We start from the raw sequence: 16,898 nt of genomic DNA on the forward strand, positions 1-16,898 counted from the left end.
TGAGGAATTACAGACACTTACTGATATTATGCTTTCAAGTTTGTAAGCAAACATAGGGAGAAACAAGTTTTCTTTCAGAGAGGAGGGAAGGTAGTTATCCCCCTGCCTCTAACGTATATTTAGCAGGGTGAGTCAAATACAATGGGAGTTAAATGTGCAAGTAAAGTAAGCAGGAAAACGGGGGTTTTACGGGGGTGTAAAAGCAGCATGGTGCGGGCACACTGGAGAACCAGCTACGGGGGAGGAGACTCTCATCTGGGGGTACACTTCAAAAGGATTCATTTCAAAGATTTGCTGGGCTATAAGAAGAAGGAAAAAGAACCCCTTTGTTATCCATTTCACTGAGGAACACTCTTGGCAGAGGAGAGTGATTCGTGACCATTACAGATCCTGGTTTGGACTGAAAAACAGCAAGCTCTGCAGACAGACTTTGAGGGTGAGTTAACTGCGTTAGCCAAAAGATGATAGGCTGCTAAAGTTACGTTTAGTCTCTTAGAAAGATGTTCTAGGTTTGTTTTATTTGTCACCAATTCTATTTCTACGATCCTTACTCAGGGTCACTGAAATCTGTTCTTTGTTAATAAACGTATTCTTGGTTTTATTATAAATTCATGCAAGTGCTGCAATATTAAGTTAAATGTGAATCCTCAGCGGCACCAAACAGGCTGATGAATGCACTGTCTCTTTGGAGACAGAGAATTTGGTAATTTCTGTGAGTGTGCAGTAACAGGGGCTGGGTACTATCGGAGGATGCTCTTCAAGGGGGCTCGGCCGTTGGCGTGCACCTAGAATTAACCTGCAAGGCGAAGTAAAGATTGGCAGAACGTCCGAGGAGATTGTTTGAGCGGCTAACAGACTGCAGTGATGGGTAGCTGACTCCCAGTTTAACACCAGCCAGTCTCTCTTTCACTGAGATGGGGAAATGGGGTAACAAAGTGACTCATAATCCTGGGTGCCCTGAGAAAGCATCACAGTATGTGACACCTAGATTTATATTACTATCTAGTAGGCTTATGACAACTCCTTCTTGATGTTGCCTACCTTGATGCATGCTGGCTTGGCCACTAAATGGTTAATAGAGAAACTGATTGCCTGCTCAGCTGGGGCTGATGGGTGGCCTCACAACAGCTGCAGAGATAAAAGGGCTGCCAGAGAGACTGAAGGGCTACTGGGAAGTAGCAGACTGGCAAGAAGCTGTCCAAAGTGGGAGAACCAGGAGGTGAGTCTGGGAAAAACCTATGGAATTGGTGAGAAGCAGGCCAGAGACACAGCAAGGGACTGGGAGGAACTGGTTCCAGCTGCTTCAGTCAGGGTCCCTGGGCTGGAACCCAGAGGAATGGCCAAACCAGGGTTCCCCTACTGTCTCTGGCAGAGGGGAAAGTAAGGACTTTGGAGCAAAGGGGTCAAGATCCTGCAGGGGACCTGGAATTGTTGATTCTCTGCTGGACTCCTGGCTCAACAGATTCTTTATTACCCCAGAAGGGGGCAGACTATCGAAGTCCTGGCTGGAGTCAGAGCAGGAAACCAGCAGGTGCAGAATGAGACGATTATTGGCAGGATGTGCCAATACTGGATCAGACTCAGCTTAGAACCCTGCACAGCTGCAAGAGGGAGGTGAAGGTGAAGGTAGTTGCAGACACTTCCCTATTGCTTAGCTGAGATTGCAGTGTAGTAGTAGGACAGTTGATGTAACTTTACTTGGGAGATGCTGCTGGTGAAGCAATGGAAATGTCCTTTGGAATTTGCATGTTTTAGGGAGGGATTAGACCTATGCCTGAGTCTAAACAGACTGACAAAGTTTGCAGCAACTGGGATTGTCCCCACTAGAGTTCTTGACCCGTTATAGACTCAAGTGGAATGAGAGGCTGTTAAATAAGTGTGACCGGGCAGAATACTAGTGTCATACAGTAACCTGTGCTGCTAAGCAGATGGGATGCTGCATTTTGTTGTAGCTTTTTCAAGGTGTGTGGCTTCATTCCTAGTGGTGTTGGCTTGCAATAATTCAGCCTGGAGGTCATGGATTCATAAATCACTGTCTCCAGGCCTGAACTCAATAGGATGAGATACAATCTTCTGGCCAATTATAGAAGGTGGCTCCCTTCTTCATCCCCCTGCTTATTTGGATGCTCAATAGGAGGCATTCAAAAGACACCCAGGTCAGTGCACTGATGTAGGTGCCCTCAATCAATTGTGTGTATGTGTGTGTTCTTTGAAGCACTTCACTTTGGCACGTCACACTCTTCATCAGGTGCTTATTTGTCACTGAAAAAGCTGGAGATGGTTCTGATTATGTTTGCTATCAAGAAGCAGTGAAGCTAGGTGATACTGATACCATTTCAGCTTGTGTTGTCTCACCCTCCCTACCAAAGGCCTCATATAGAGGTTGAATCACATGGGAAATAAAATCACGCCCCTTCTCTACCTACGCTACATTGATGACATCTTCATCATCTGGACCCATGGGAAGGAGACCCTGGAAGAATTCCACCATGATTTCAACAGCTTCCACCCCACCATCAACCTCAGCCTGGACCAATCTACACGGGAGGTCCACTTCCTAGATACCACAGTACAAATAAGCGATGGCCATGTTAACACCACCCTATACCGAAAACCCACCGACCGCTATGCCTACCTTCATGCCTCCAGCTTCCACCCCGGACACACCACACGATCCATCGTCTACAGCAAAGCGCTGAGGTACAACCGCATCTGCTCCAACCCCTCAGACCAACACCTACAAGATCTTCACCAAGCATTCTCAAAACTACGATACCCACACAAGGAAATAAAGAAACAAATCAACAGAGCCAGACGTGTACCCAGAAATCTCCTGCTACAAGACAGGCCCAAAAAAAGAAACCAACAGAACTCCACTGGCCATCACCTACAGTCCTCAGCTTAAACCTCTCCAACGCATCATCAGTGATCTACAACCCATCCTGGACAATGATCCCTCACTTTCACAGACCTTGGGAGGCAGGCCAGTCCTCGCCCACAGACAACCCGCCAACCTTAAGTATATTCTCACCAGCAACCACACACCACACCATAACAATTCTAACTCAGGAACCAACCCATGCAACAAACCTCGATGCCAACTCTGCCCACATATCTACACCAGCAACACCATCACAGGACCTAACCAGATCAGCTACAACATCACCAGCTCATTCACCTGCATGTCCACCAATGTTATATATGCCATCATGTGCCAGCAATGCCCCTCTGCTATGTACATTGGCCAAACTGGACAGTCACTACGCAAAAGGATAAATGGACACAAGTCGGATATCAGGAATGGCAATATACAAAAACCTATAGGAGAACACTTCAACCTCCCTGGCCACACAATAGCAGCTGTAAAGGTAGCCATCTTACAGCAAAAAAACTTCAGGACCAGACTCCAAAGAGAAACTGCTGAGCTCCAGTTCATTTGCAAATTTGACACCATCAGATCAGGATTAAACAAAGACTGTGAATGGCTATCCAACTACAGAAGCAGTTTCTCCTCCCTTGGTGTTCACACCTCAACTACTAGCAGAGCACCTCACCCTCCCTGATTGAACTAACCTCATTATCTCCATTCTGATTTATACCTGCCTCTGGAGATTTCCATTACTTGCATCTGAAGAAGTGAGTTACCCACGAAAGCTTATGCTCCCAATACTTCTGTTAGTCTTAAAGGTGCCACAGGACCCTCTGCTGCTTTTTATGGGAAATAAAAGTGAGCCTTTGGGGATTTGCAGGTGAAGGCTCACGAGATGGAAGAATAGTTACTCAGGACAACCCTCTGGGTTCAATCAGAGAGGAAGGACTTGAGCCATTTCAAGCCACTTTTATTCACACAGCTACATATCACAGCTTGTATTGGTAGGATGTAACCATTTGCATACTTCTACTTGGTGTCTTGATTCGGTTTGCACAATATGGTGGCAAAGTGAAAACTCTGCATCTGGGGAGAAAAAACACAACAGGAGTGAAAAATCCCTCTGGGAGGAGGGAGAGCTCTTTTTGAAAAGCTGTAAAACCTGAAAAGCAACAGACTCTGACCACCAAAGGTTTTTCCATTGGCAATTCTGTTAAGCAGCTTCCTTTCTGGAACTAAAGCACAGTATGACTCTTGTGAATTGCTACAAGAATCAGTTGTTTTATTTTAAAGAGGTATTTCACCCAATCAGATTTCCATTATGAAAATTCATACTTCTCGAACATGTGGCGAAAGGGCTTTAGTGAGCCTTTACCATGATAACCGTTCTGCCCTTTCAACATTTGCTAACCAATTTCAGAGGCCTCCAATATATTGAGATAAGCACATTTTCTGGTTTTGTTTTTACTCTATTTTTGTTCCATTCAGTGTCATTCAGGTCCCATGTGAGACTTGTAGTATTTCATCTAAGACCGTTCTTAAGCTATAATTAAGCCCTGATCTAGCAAAGCACTTAAGCATATGCTTAAAATTGTGTCTAGCTGCTTTAATTGATTGTGGGCTTAATACCATTATATTTCACCATGTAACATTTCATACCTGTTGGTACATGTGAGATTTAGGGTTAAATTTTCAAAAGTGACTAATAATTTTTGGAGTAGTGTCAAGGCTGATTCACCACTCTAGCACCTTGAGTGCAGAAGGTGGGGCCCGCAAGGATTTTAAAAATTAATACTGGCCACTCCAGGCTTGTATTAAACTCCCAAGGTTACAGCTTTTCTCTGACTTTGGCTTGGTAAATGTTACCACCACCCAAATGCAAAAAAAACCCTTGGACCCAGGAAGGAGCACTTGGGAATTCCTTCCTGTGGGGTACCCTCAAGCCCCTTCCCCCCGCCCCCCAGGGAAGAGCTGAGAAAGAGAACAAGGAAACTAGCGGTTGCCACCAGCTAATTAAACAACATATGCACAAACCTCTTAGGACCCAAAAATTCAATCCTGTTCTTAAAGGTAAATTTTATTAAAAACAAAAAGAAAATACATTTGGAACTTAGGCTTTTGCTAGATTTTAAAAGAGCAATTCCAAAAATTAAGCACCCCAAATAGCTTTCTTGGGGGTACCTTAAAGGTTACAAGCAAACAAAAGCATCTGGGGTTAGCACAGAGGAGTCCACAAGCCTTTCAGAAATAAAAGAAAATAACCTAATCACGTCTTTCTAAACATTTCTGATCTACTTACACATTTGGGCTTTCACATAAGTAGGTTTGAGGATGAATTGATTTTTTCATACCTGGTTTTAAAGCTGCTTACCTCATAACTTCAGCCCTGTCCTGCTCTGTCCCCTGTCTCCGGGGGGCAAACAACAGATAACAAAGGGAAGTTTTTTCTCAATTACCCTTTACAGGTAAAGCAAGCAGAGAACAGATATCAAGAGGGATTTTACAGCTAACTGGCTGGCTGTGTGCTCTTAAAAGGGAGCTATTCTCTCCCCCCCCCTCCCCCCGACCCTTCATTTATCATAGGTACCTCAATCTTTTGTTGCCCAAATTGAAATATCTTAAAAGGCCTAATTTCTGGAAAATCCTGAGCACTCACCTTCCTTAAAGATTTCTGAAACTGGGCACCCAAAAATTGGGGCATCCAAAATCGCTAATTACTTTTGACTCCTATACCAAGGCTCCCCGAATACACATTGCTATGGACAAAATGTTGTGTCGTTCTAACATGACCAAAATGTCATGTGATATCAAACTTTGCATTGAAATACCAGTGGAACAGAACTATAGTGGCTGAACTTATTGTAGCGATGAGCATGGCTAGATTTCTTCTTTATTGCCTTCTGTTCACTATTATTGCTTCCTTCTATATGAAAGGCAATGCCTTTCATAACCCTTAATATCCTACATTTCTCACTTCAATGCCATATGCATATTTCATTGATAATCTTCCTTTGTTAGCTCATCTTGTAGTATGTATGTGGCATTAGTGTTTTCTTTTCAGTGCTTTCTAGACCAAATCCAACACACGCTGGCTATGCAGCTATTGTTTAAATCGGTGGAATTGAACAAAGCATTCAACAAGTCTACACTTAACCTGTAAGGCTTTTTTTGCAGTGCACTAGAACAGGGTCAGAGCACTAAGCGTACATTAGAAGTGGAGTATTTATATGAGAAAACTCTGCCACCTGCGGGACACGGAGAGATTCTGCTTTTCTCACCAAAATGTCTTTCAGTAGTAAAATCACTGAATTACAGATTGCACTAATATCCTGCTGCTCTAGTTATACACGCACCATTTTGTTTTGGGTAGTCCAACAGCTCTAATGAGATTTATTAATTGAGGTGTTCTGATAGCACTTCGAGAAGACACAGGGGGTCGCACAGTTTAGGCTGGCAAGCTGCTCAGTGAAGTGCAAACTAGTCTCCTTTACAGAAGGCAACACATGCATCACTTGCCTGGGGTCATGGTCAGACCAGACTTTTTGAGGCCATGGTGTGCTGACTAGCATATTAGCTGGCCCTGCTCCCTAACACTCTCTTGAGCACCAGCTTGGAATCCTGGCCCAGCACTGCATGCCTAAGAGGGACCCTATGAATAGCAACAGGGCAAGATTTGGCCTCTTCTAGTGAAGCTAAGCGGAAGACTTGACTCCTAGGTCAGTGACCCTGCATTGACTTACACCAGCTGAGAATCTGGAAGTGTCGATAAGGTCACACAGTGCTTAATATGGAGCTTTTCTTTGCACTGTCAGATTCCAGCAAACAATGCCAGGACCTGAGCTGCTTTTTCAAATTTAAATCGCCTCCAAATGCACCTTGCAAAACCATGAGTAGGAGCAAGGCTGGGAAAGAATCCAAGGGAAGCAAAACAAACAAAGCTAGGGAAGAAGAGAAACCTGTTCTGCTAAACGCCCACCAATCTGCCTTCTAAAGTAATTTTTCATCCATGAGTCATATGGTCAAATAAAACTGAAAATCAGAAGCATACGGTCCAGCCTGTGGGCATGTTAAACCCTGGGAATTGACATTGTGTCAGCATCGCTACAGGTCGTCCATTTGTAATCATTGCCCTCGAGAATGGGGAATGCTATTGGAGTTGGATTGTTGATCATAAATCATAATTGCATCAAGCTGATCTTCAGTAGTTCCCTGGACTCGATTTCAACATGTAACTGGCAGGTGGAAGAAGATGCAGAACAATTTTCTGGTATTAATTATGTCAAAGATATTTTGGATTCTCCTCACTGAAGGTTCAATTATCAGCTGCACTAGAGCAGAACTTGGTGCAGATGAGGGAGAGAAGGCTAAGGTGACTTGATGTTTCCTTTTCACCTGCCCTAGGCAGGGGCCGAACTGGTCCTGGCTCAAGAGACAACAGTCCTTGCGCAGCTCTAATTTCTGCTGGATTATAATAATCTTCCAGGGGCCATTGTGTACCATGATGCCCTTGGGTGTGTCATCAGCAACTGAAATTGAACCAAGAACTTCTGGATCTAAAGCCATGAGTCTCTACTGCCTACACTAAAAGACCCAGCTCTGTTAGCTCAAAGGCTATAGCAGACTCTCAAACCTTTGTGGTCTAGTCACTAAAAGGGGACAGAGCTACGCTGTATAAGCATGGGTTATATCAACATGGATTACTGGAGTGCCATGTGCTCCAGCTGCAGCCCCATCTGCTCCTCACGTACCGCCTGTGCCTGAATCCCCATCTGCCATTATATGGGAGTTTTAAGGTCACTTTGTACCACTCCAGTGAAATAAAGCAACTTTAAGAGGATCTGGACCTGAGAATTATGCCCATTAACTTTTATCATCTGTCCACCGGGTCACAACCCAGTTGTAACTTTTATTAAATGTAAAATCTCCATTTGAAATGTATGTGCATAGTGGGCCAAGAGCAGTTAACAGGCACTGAAAGATCAAGAGAATAGATAAACTGCTCAGTCATATATTGTACTTGAAGGTTACTAAGTTAATCAGAATTGAGTGTCCACTTCATATCAAGCAATAGATGTTGGGGAAAGTTAAACCTCCGTTAAAGCATATTTCTCTACTTCAGTGAAGGAATGATGATGAAACTTGTTTTGTTTTTTAAACAGGGAGTTTCCTTCTCTTTGCCTCCATGATGCCCACAATATAAATTATGTTTCGTATTTGGTGCTAGAGGACCTGATCCAAAGCCCCTTCAAGTCAATGGGAGGAAGCGGAGAGTTAATTCTCCTACCCTGGCTCACAATTATTCATTACAGCCATGGCTAGGAACCCCAGCCACGGGCCAGGCTGCACAAACACAGAACAAAAAGATGGCCCCTTGAGTAGTGCCTGACGGCATGAGTACTGCCATTGCTTTAGTGAAACTACTCAAGAGTAAGGGTGACAGGATCTGCCCCTTGTCTCTTGCTTACGGCTTAGGTGTTTGATAAAATATCAACATTAGCCAATAATCCTCATATTAAAAACGTTTAAAGAGCTGCAGAAACATGTTTAATAGTGTGGAGCACACTGGCTTTGAGAGTCACATTGAACCCTCCTTTGCATATTGCAGACAATTTCTGCTACTCTTTCTGTGAGCTCTTGCATTCATATTTTATTCCTTCAGTATAAAAGTGATCATACACAAGCACCGTCAATGAACCCACCAACAGCTACCCGCTCGCAGGAAAGATGGTTATTCCATAAATTGTTTTTTCAGAAGAATTTGTAGCATGGTAATACTGGTGCTGACAGATCTTAAGACTTTGCATCTTTCGTGCAGTAAGGACTCACTGCGCTCTGTACAGAAACTCCAGATTTTAATTAAGCAGAAATTATATCTCAGTGGAGTTGTCACTTTTGCAGGAGATTCCAGAAGATGACAAAATTCATTGTTCTGGAGAATGGCTTTCATAATGTGTGTAGGGCGAGTCATAGGATTCATTAATTATCTCAGGCACAAATGTAATTATGTCCTCATAACGTATCTCTCTTCACTCCCACTGTCATTAAATGTAATACACATAGGTAAAGGTAGAGTGCAGGCCTGTCTGTGTTGAGGGGAAGGGAGTATGGATTTGTGCTGACCCCCAAAGAGCACTGAAAAGCTTGTGCCGCAGTGAGGTAGCTCTCCTGCAGTGCTCTACCTTGTGCATGGGGGCTTGCTCTATGGCTGGAACAGATTGTGCCCCTGTTGTGCTGGCCCCACCTTGCCCTCTTTTGCAGTTCTGCTTCCAGGGCAGCTATAGTGTGTGTGGTGCTGAGGAGATCTGGGATGAGTGGTCCCTGCATTAGGGTAGCAAATGTGAAAAATCAGGGTGGGGCGTAATAGGCACGTATATAAGACAAATCCCCAACTATCAGGACTGTTCCTATAAAATAGGGGCATCTGGTCACTCTACCTGCACTCCTCGGAGCATAAAGATGCCTGTTGCATGAAGGTAATGGAAATCTCTGTTCTTTTCCAGTGGGCTTCAGACAAAGTCCTGGGATTGCTATTGTGTGGCGCAAAGGGGTCATAGCAGGGTGTGGCTCTGTCCCTTTGTGTTTTAAATGTGAAAAAGGAGAGGGTGGAAGGATGGGGACACAAATTGTGGGGTTTTTTAACCAAACATCAATGAATCCCTCCCTGCAGTGTTTAGTATAGTCCTTGTGAGAGTGCCTATTCTCCAAGGGCTACAATGAACATGGGCAGTTGCTCTGTTCTAAATCATGTTAACAATGTACACTATTTATTACATTTGCCTGAACACTTGAAAGTTGCTTGTGCTTGACTGGATCCTATACACAGCTTGGCCCCTGGAGGGCACCATCAGACAACATTACATTGTCACTGCCCACCTCTCAGCTGTTTCACACTAGCATAGAGCGCTGTGAAGTTGGCAAATGTATCTCTTTGCGTGGATTACATTGAATCTTCCTTGCCTTGCATAATTTGGAAATTCAAAAGCCCAATTTCTCAGTGTAATTGAAAAGCACTACATTTCAGGCTTAGTCACTGCCTCAGTATTTCCAGTTAGAGTTCAAATTAATTTATATACCTTTTAAACAGGATAACAAGGTGGTAGTTATATTTACTCAGTATTTCAAGAATGCTGTTTACCATAGCTGTGTATGATTTAACCACACACACACACACACACAAAGTGCATTAAGACTATGCTAAAGGCATGAGTTAATCTGTCAAGGAAATTCATATTTCAAGGCTGAAAATCTGGACTGACAGGTCAACCCTGCAACTAACCTCCATTCCTGTGCAATGGGCCCTTGGAGGGGAGTGGGTGGAGGAATCCTTGGCCCATGGCAGATCGTCACTGCAGAGACTATTTCAGTGCCATTATCCTGGCACATGTAACCCCTAGAGACTACATGATGGGAGACTCTCCTTCCTTATTCTTCTGACCTCTCACCACACGTGCAAGGGAGGTGGGCTTCTTAACATACGGGGTTGTAGGCTTCCAAATCCTACCTACTTCTTTGCTCAGCATATCGTCCCCCACGCCCAAAGATGGAGGTGAAGGCAGGCAATCTTTTGCAGACATGACACTCACCCTGTAGCTGAGAGGCAGGTGCTAGAAGCCCAGATCTTCCCTCTGCTCCGGAGTCTTTATTCACTTCACAGCCATGATCACTGAGTAAAGCCACTGCCTCCCCCTCTCCTAGAAGGCAGTCAAGTAATGCATCCCTTCTTGTACAAATAAGTGAACAGAGGCTGCACAAGGTCATGTCTGACAGCCCTGAGAACAGAACTGGGTCTCTAATATGACAGACCCAAAGCTCCACCTGTTAGCCACACTGCCTTTCAGAATGAACACGCCAAATCCATGTGCTTGCCTGTCTAGTATACCACTGCTGCTCTAATCAGTAGACAACACTCCCTTTCCAGGACTGGCATTCCTGAGCCCAATATTTTGCAGCTGTTTACCTAATAGCTCTGCAATCCACTGGTTGAATGTGTCACATCTCCCTAGTGCTGGTGCCACAGAAAAGCTAGCAGTTTCTACTGGAGTTCAAATAGAAGGTCCAAGGCTTAAACCCTGCCAATGACCTGTGTGTGTGTGTGGGGTGGGTGGGTGGGTGGTCCTGAGGGTAGCATTTGATTTTCCCTGTTTCTTTTTGAAAAATGGTTTTATTGAATTTGCAGGGAAATATCCTTTACGACGGGTGTTATTGTTAATAAGCATGATCTGTTAATTATCATGTGACCTGCCACAAAACACAGATGTGCCACATTTTGCTCATTGGTGACCCTCTCTGATGGCGTGCATTACCTCTCCGATCCGGCAAGGCGTATATCAATGGGGCTGCCTGGGCACAGCTAAAAGTGGAATATGTCTTGTGCTGGAAAGCTAGGCTTATGCTTTGCATTTCCTTGGCCAGGCAGTCTGAGGGCCTGATTCTCCATTGCTCTGAAGCTTGTCATCCTTCTCACTTGTGTAAAGTGGGAGTAAGCGCTACTTTTCGGATTTGGTTGCCCTTTACACACACCTTGCACAGGTATAAATAGCTAGACAAGGACCCTGATCCTGGGCTATGCTCTGGTCACTAATTCTGATGCAAAGTAGCTTCCAGAAGATCTCTGTGTAAGGGGCTCACCAAGTGGGACACAGCTTCTGCAGTGGCGACCACCCTCGGTGACAGGTTCACAGGGTGGGGCCGGGACACCCCGGTAAACATCACCTGTCAGGACAGCTGTTGGCAGCTGGCTCTAGTTACAGCAGCCTCCAGACTGTTCTTATATGTGCTGGGAAACTATCCCTGCACTGTGTGGCTTGAGGATTGGGAAAACGCCAGGGACACATTTGAACTCTCCCCACCTCAGCTGAACTGAACGTTGCTTAGTTGCCATTCAGGAGCACATCTAAGGAGCTAGGCAGTGGACGGTCAGGTCCAAGGCCTGTCTTGTTACAATGGGTATGTTGGAAATAAAGTCATGAGCCTTATGCAAGCAATTCTGCCTGTGCTTTAACTGAGGATCCCAGACAAGGCTGGTCCAACTTCTTCTCTTCGATCACATAGCTCAGAATAATTCTCTGTTTAACAGTGTCTGCTCTTTAAACAACCAGGTCAAGTTGCGCTCTGGTCCTCCTGCTGCTCCCCTCAGCCAGTCTGGAATTTAAATCATTTGCTTTTCCCCTTCACTAAGTAATGGACATTTTCCCTCCTCATTAGGCTACTTGTTCTTAACCTACATATTTTCCCTGCATCTGTTTCACTTTGCTAGTTGCTATTAAACTACATAACTAATGGAGGATCTGGGGACTCAGCCCGTGAAGGGGATTTTCCCCCCCACAAATTCCTAAAACAAGGAGTCAATCTTATTCAAAGTTCTATCCGTGAACAAAGAGGAATTGATTGTGGCACATCTTATGCCATGGTGCACACATGATTGGGGCTCTGGCTGACTCTTGTTGGAGAGACACAGCTCCCATCAGAGAAGGGGCACAGGACCAGGCCTTATGTTTGTAATTTAAAAAAGAACCACCTTTTGATTAATTATTTTCTAAAAATTTTGTTTCTCAAGTAGCACAAAGGGAGTGGTGACCATCTGCAAGCTCTCTCCTGGGGATTCCTCAAGTGTGGGGCAGTCCCCTGGGGCAAGAAGTATGGATGGAGTCTGCACTGGCAATTCCTGCTCTGACGGATGATCCCTTGGGGAACATACCCTGTTGGTACAAGATAGAGCAGCCCTCTGGCAGGTCTAAGTGTGTCTGGGGTTGGGGTCAGGAAGGGAATCAAGTACCCACTAGCAACTCCCAGACAGTCCTTACCCACTCTGCTGTGCTTGGCAGAAGCTGAATGGAGTACAGAATCTGTCCCAATGTATTTTTCTTGAAAGATTAGCCCTTGCGCTTGCTGAGTGAAATCCTCCCATTGCATTTGTTCGGGGATTTGTTCTGGATGGCATCCTTCATGTGTATTTCAATGACAGGCTGGAACATTTCCAAAGGAGATACTCTGCTCTATTGCCTAATTAATAATACATTTGTTTAAAAAAATCAATACATATTTAACTGATAAGCTGGAGTGGCTTCAAAAGGACTGCTTTAGTCCATGGGACATATCATAAGCATTGTTCTATTTTGAAAATCCTAAATACTAACTGAGTTAATGCACAAACTGTGTTTGGTCTCCTGGGTGTCCTGTATGCTTTTAAAACACTGGAATGGTTTACACAGTAACTTTTCACACCAATTTTTTTCCCTTAAAAGAAAAGGCAGAAAATATAAAAATAAACAACAAGTGAAGTGACTCAGTTCAGTGGATGAGCTGAGGTACAAATCCTGCTTATCTCACCCCTTGTTTGCAGGTCTCAGGTTAGTCTCCTTCATCTGCATCATAAAGCCTCTATGCAATCTTCAGAGTAGCAGCCGTGTTAGTCTGTATCCGCAAAAAGAACAGGAGTACACGAAAGCTTATGCTCTAATAAATCTGTTAGTCTCTAAGGTGCCACAAGTACTCCTGTTCTTTCTATGCAATCTGCCATTCTTCAACTCCATAGACAGTCTTTGGTCCACAGAGCCTCAGGAAAGCTAGGCCTTTGCCCTGAGGAGGGTAGGGGAAAACAAGGTGTAAAGTTCCAATGTGGAATGGCGAGTGCATGTATCTGACATCTTTTGGCTTCAGTGAGATGCTCATTAGTCTTAACAAGGCTCTGAGGAAAGTGACAGTTGCTGCGCCACATCTTTAGCCAATGCTTCTACACAAGACCTCATTATCTCATAAAACTCAGTCCTTACTTCATGCTCTTACGTCTGAATTCTTGTTTTGTTAGCTCAGTTGAAACTCAGAAAAAGCTCCTGACACTTCATAGAAAACCCGGTAGGTAGCAATTAATTGCTACACCTATATCTTATATTTTCTGTATTGCTTTCCTTATCCTTTTATTATTGTTGATATTTAGGTAGACTTCTGCTTCTTAATCTTATTACTGCCTGCTGCTTATTTCCAATCCCCAACATTTATAAGTATGAGCTGGACAGTTATTAGTGGAATTTCCATGACCTGTTTTCTTCACCTGGGCAGGCCAATGACCTCTGAAACTGGGAAGATAAAACTGACATGCAAAGGCTTGCTCTAAAGCCCCAGGGAATTGGTAGTACTTTTTTTACCAATAATGACAAGTTTTACGTAATTCTGCTTTTTGCGTTACAGATGTCGGTGTCAGAAGGGATATAACAGCACTATCTTGGAAGGCTGAGGATGCAACTTTCAAAAAAGCTGCTAGTAAGTGATGAATAGTCCTGGATCCATGGAAAGAGTATTCTGTAATCACTATAAATGCTATTTATTTTGTAGTGCAGTAGAGCCCAGGGGATCCAATCCGTATTAGGACCTCACCATGCCAGGTACTATAAAAACACATAATAAAAGATGGTCCTCTCCAAAGAGTTAACAATCCAAGTACTGGAGTAGAAAAGGAAAATGCTTTTGCTGGTTCAAAATTCACTTCTCTGATAACTTACCCTGAACACGGATGTATTGTGAAGAAACATTAGTATAAGCTCTTAGATGCTTCGTTTTAAATGTCTGGGTAATACAATGTGTTGCTGAGCATACAAGGTGAGATGTTCCTTTCAGTCATAAACCGGAATCAAAGGAATGAACTACAAAGAGATCAAATATTGGATTTTTCAAGGCCCCCTTTTTTGAAGCATATGTCAGGAGACTGATGTCCCCGGTTGGAGACCACAAATAGGGACTGTTTTGATCCATCACCCAATTAGGATGAGACTTGTATCCATCTCTTGATTGATAGAACAGCAACATTATTAACATGAGATCGAGATGAATACAATGAATGAGCAAAATGGATTGAATTCTAAATAGATTCCTAGGGAAACTGACTAGTCTTGAGTAACTGATCTTTTGTTTGAGGGCACAGGGCAGAATCTACCCCCAAACAATCAGCACGTGGATGCAGAACAACGATACAGCCACTATTGCAACCTCTAGACCATAACACAAGACTTGTGGCCACTAGGATTTGCATAACTGCAGATCAAGGATCGACAGCATTTACTACTCCACCACTCCCTTGGCCCTCTTCTGCCATCACTCTCACCCCATACTGGTCTATGTAGAGCTGGCATAGAGCCCAGCTGTGCAGTGCACTGGAGGTGTGAATTCCTATGTGTTCTAGTTTTGCAGCTGACAACTTCTGCACAGCAGAACAGCTTTGATTCAACTACACTGAGGTCCTTCCATGATATTTCTGCACGAGTTAGTTTCAGCTGTAGTGTATAGTCAAAACTCAGTCACCCTATGAATAATCAAAGTAGGATGCCTCTCAAACCATGGGGAGCATTGATGTATTGAATATTCATAGGAACCACTGGAAAAAAAAAAGCTTCTTTCCTGCTTTCAAGAGTCTTATTACTGGAGTTTGAATTGCACATGTGCATGACACACAGGTATTCAAAGTATAGACAGGAGAAGAATCACAGGGCATATAGCTCCTCCAATGTCATTGCAAGCATTTCTAACATTATATCTCTTAGAGAAATCTCTCCCACAAGTGGAGAGAATCTTTTATTGCAAAGATACTAAATCTTCTTACGGGTATGAACTGAATTTTAGAAGGGCTGAAAATTCCATTTATCACAATCCTAGTTCACTGGAGCCGTCTCCTTATATTAAAGGTGAAAGCTGAGGTAGTCAATCAGGCATTAAAGAAGAACATTTTGAAGGCCTTGTCAATAAGTACTCTGGAAATGATCTCGCGTTTAGATTATTCAACAGGTTGGTTAAACTCATTTGCTGCCCAGAAATCTTCTGGTGATTATTGACCTGTGTTTAAAGTTAAACCTTAGTTTTTGCAAATGTACTTATCTTTCAAGGTGGACAGCTTAAAAGATTTAAAGGTTAGCGTGTTTCAAGGGGACTCTTTAGCAAAGATAGATCTTTTAAATACCACGTTGCAAGTTTTCAATGCATTTAAACTGTAACTCTTCAGGAATAGCTTCTAAAACTGAAATTACCCCAATGTATGTCAGTTGAGGCTGATGTCTGCAGAAATAGTGACACATGTAGATTGCATATATTTCCTTTCCTCCTCTTCATCCCAATTTTTTTTTCTTTTTTAAAAAAGTTGGCCAGAGTGGGACTTCTTTCACCGTAATTCTTTGTCAGTCTTGTTTCAATTCTTCACACATGTATTAGTGACTTCTCAGCTGGACTGAAAGCACTTGTTATGAAGATATTCAACCATTCTCATTAGCAAATTCTCAATGACATGCCCATACCCTTTATAAAATTTACATACATAGTGGACTTTTTCTTATTAAATTCTAGAGGTGCTTTCTTCTCCCGCAATTAAACAGGTGTCTTAATCACTTATTTTGTTTCTCTTGAGTTTATCAGATGAGGGAATATAATCAGATGTTTGAAACTACAGCGTTAGTTAAAACCACACATAAAGGTATGGGATATAGACATCATCCTAGATTAGCTTTCAAAAACTGACAACTAGACAGGCTGGATTAGCTGTGATCATCTCTGCATGGCAGCTTGGGTTGCCAGGGAGTCAGACCTCATGCCAAGAAGGATTGAGAAGACAAGACCCCATTACCTAAAAAGGAGAAGTAAAACTCCAACAGAAGAACCTGGGATGTTTTATTAGCCCCTCGTAATGCAGGAATGCTAATGTACATCATCCTGCTAGCAAATTAGGAGTGTGCAAAGTCTTGCTCAGGAGAACCCAAGCAAGGTTCAGAACTTCATCTGTAAACCAAAAGTTTGGATGTTGATAGCATTGAAGTGAATCAGTGGGAAAATGGAATAAATTCTTAAAAGCTCCTATGGGAATTCTCTCAGCCACAGGGCCCATTAGTGAATATTTCTGGACCACTTACCCAACAGCAAAAGGAACTGACCTTTAGCAATTCCAGCTGTGTGAAATTCACCTCTTTAAGCAGTGAAAGTCCAGTTTATTTTTGCTAAACCTTGCTCCTCAGAATGTCTCCATGAGGCTTCTCACGCAAGAGGCGCCAGTCAT

The 16,898-nt window shown here is 43.4% G+C and overlaps 1 long non-coding RNA gene across 2 annotated transcripts in view; it reads left to right on the forward strand.

Moving 5' to 3' along the window:
* The first annotated feature begins 287 nt into the window (after positions 1-287).
* LOC101951662 (uncharacterized) overlaps positions 288-16,898 on the forward strand; it is a 70,250-nt gene continuing 53,639 nt past the window's right edge. The window contains exons 1-2 of one of the 2 annotated variants that reach the window (XR_257110.4): positions 288-436; positions 14,057-14,128. This is a non-coding gene — a long non-coding RNA (uncharacterized LOC101951662). Of the gene's footprint in view, positions 437-1,138; positions 1,220-14,056; positions 14,129-16,898 lie in introns of those variants that run through there. The other variant, XR_010589018.1, reaches the window with a different exon arrangement.

This window comes from Chrysemys picta, chromosome 7, assembly GCF_011386835.1.
Source record: "Chrysemys picta bellii isolate R12L10 chromosome 7, ASM1138683v2, whole genome shotgun sequence".
NCBI lineage: Eukaryota > Metazoa > Chordata > Testudines > Emydidae > Chrysemys > Chrysemys picta.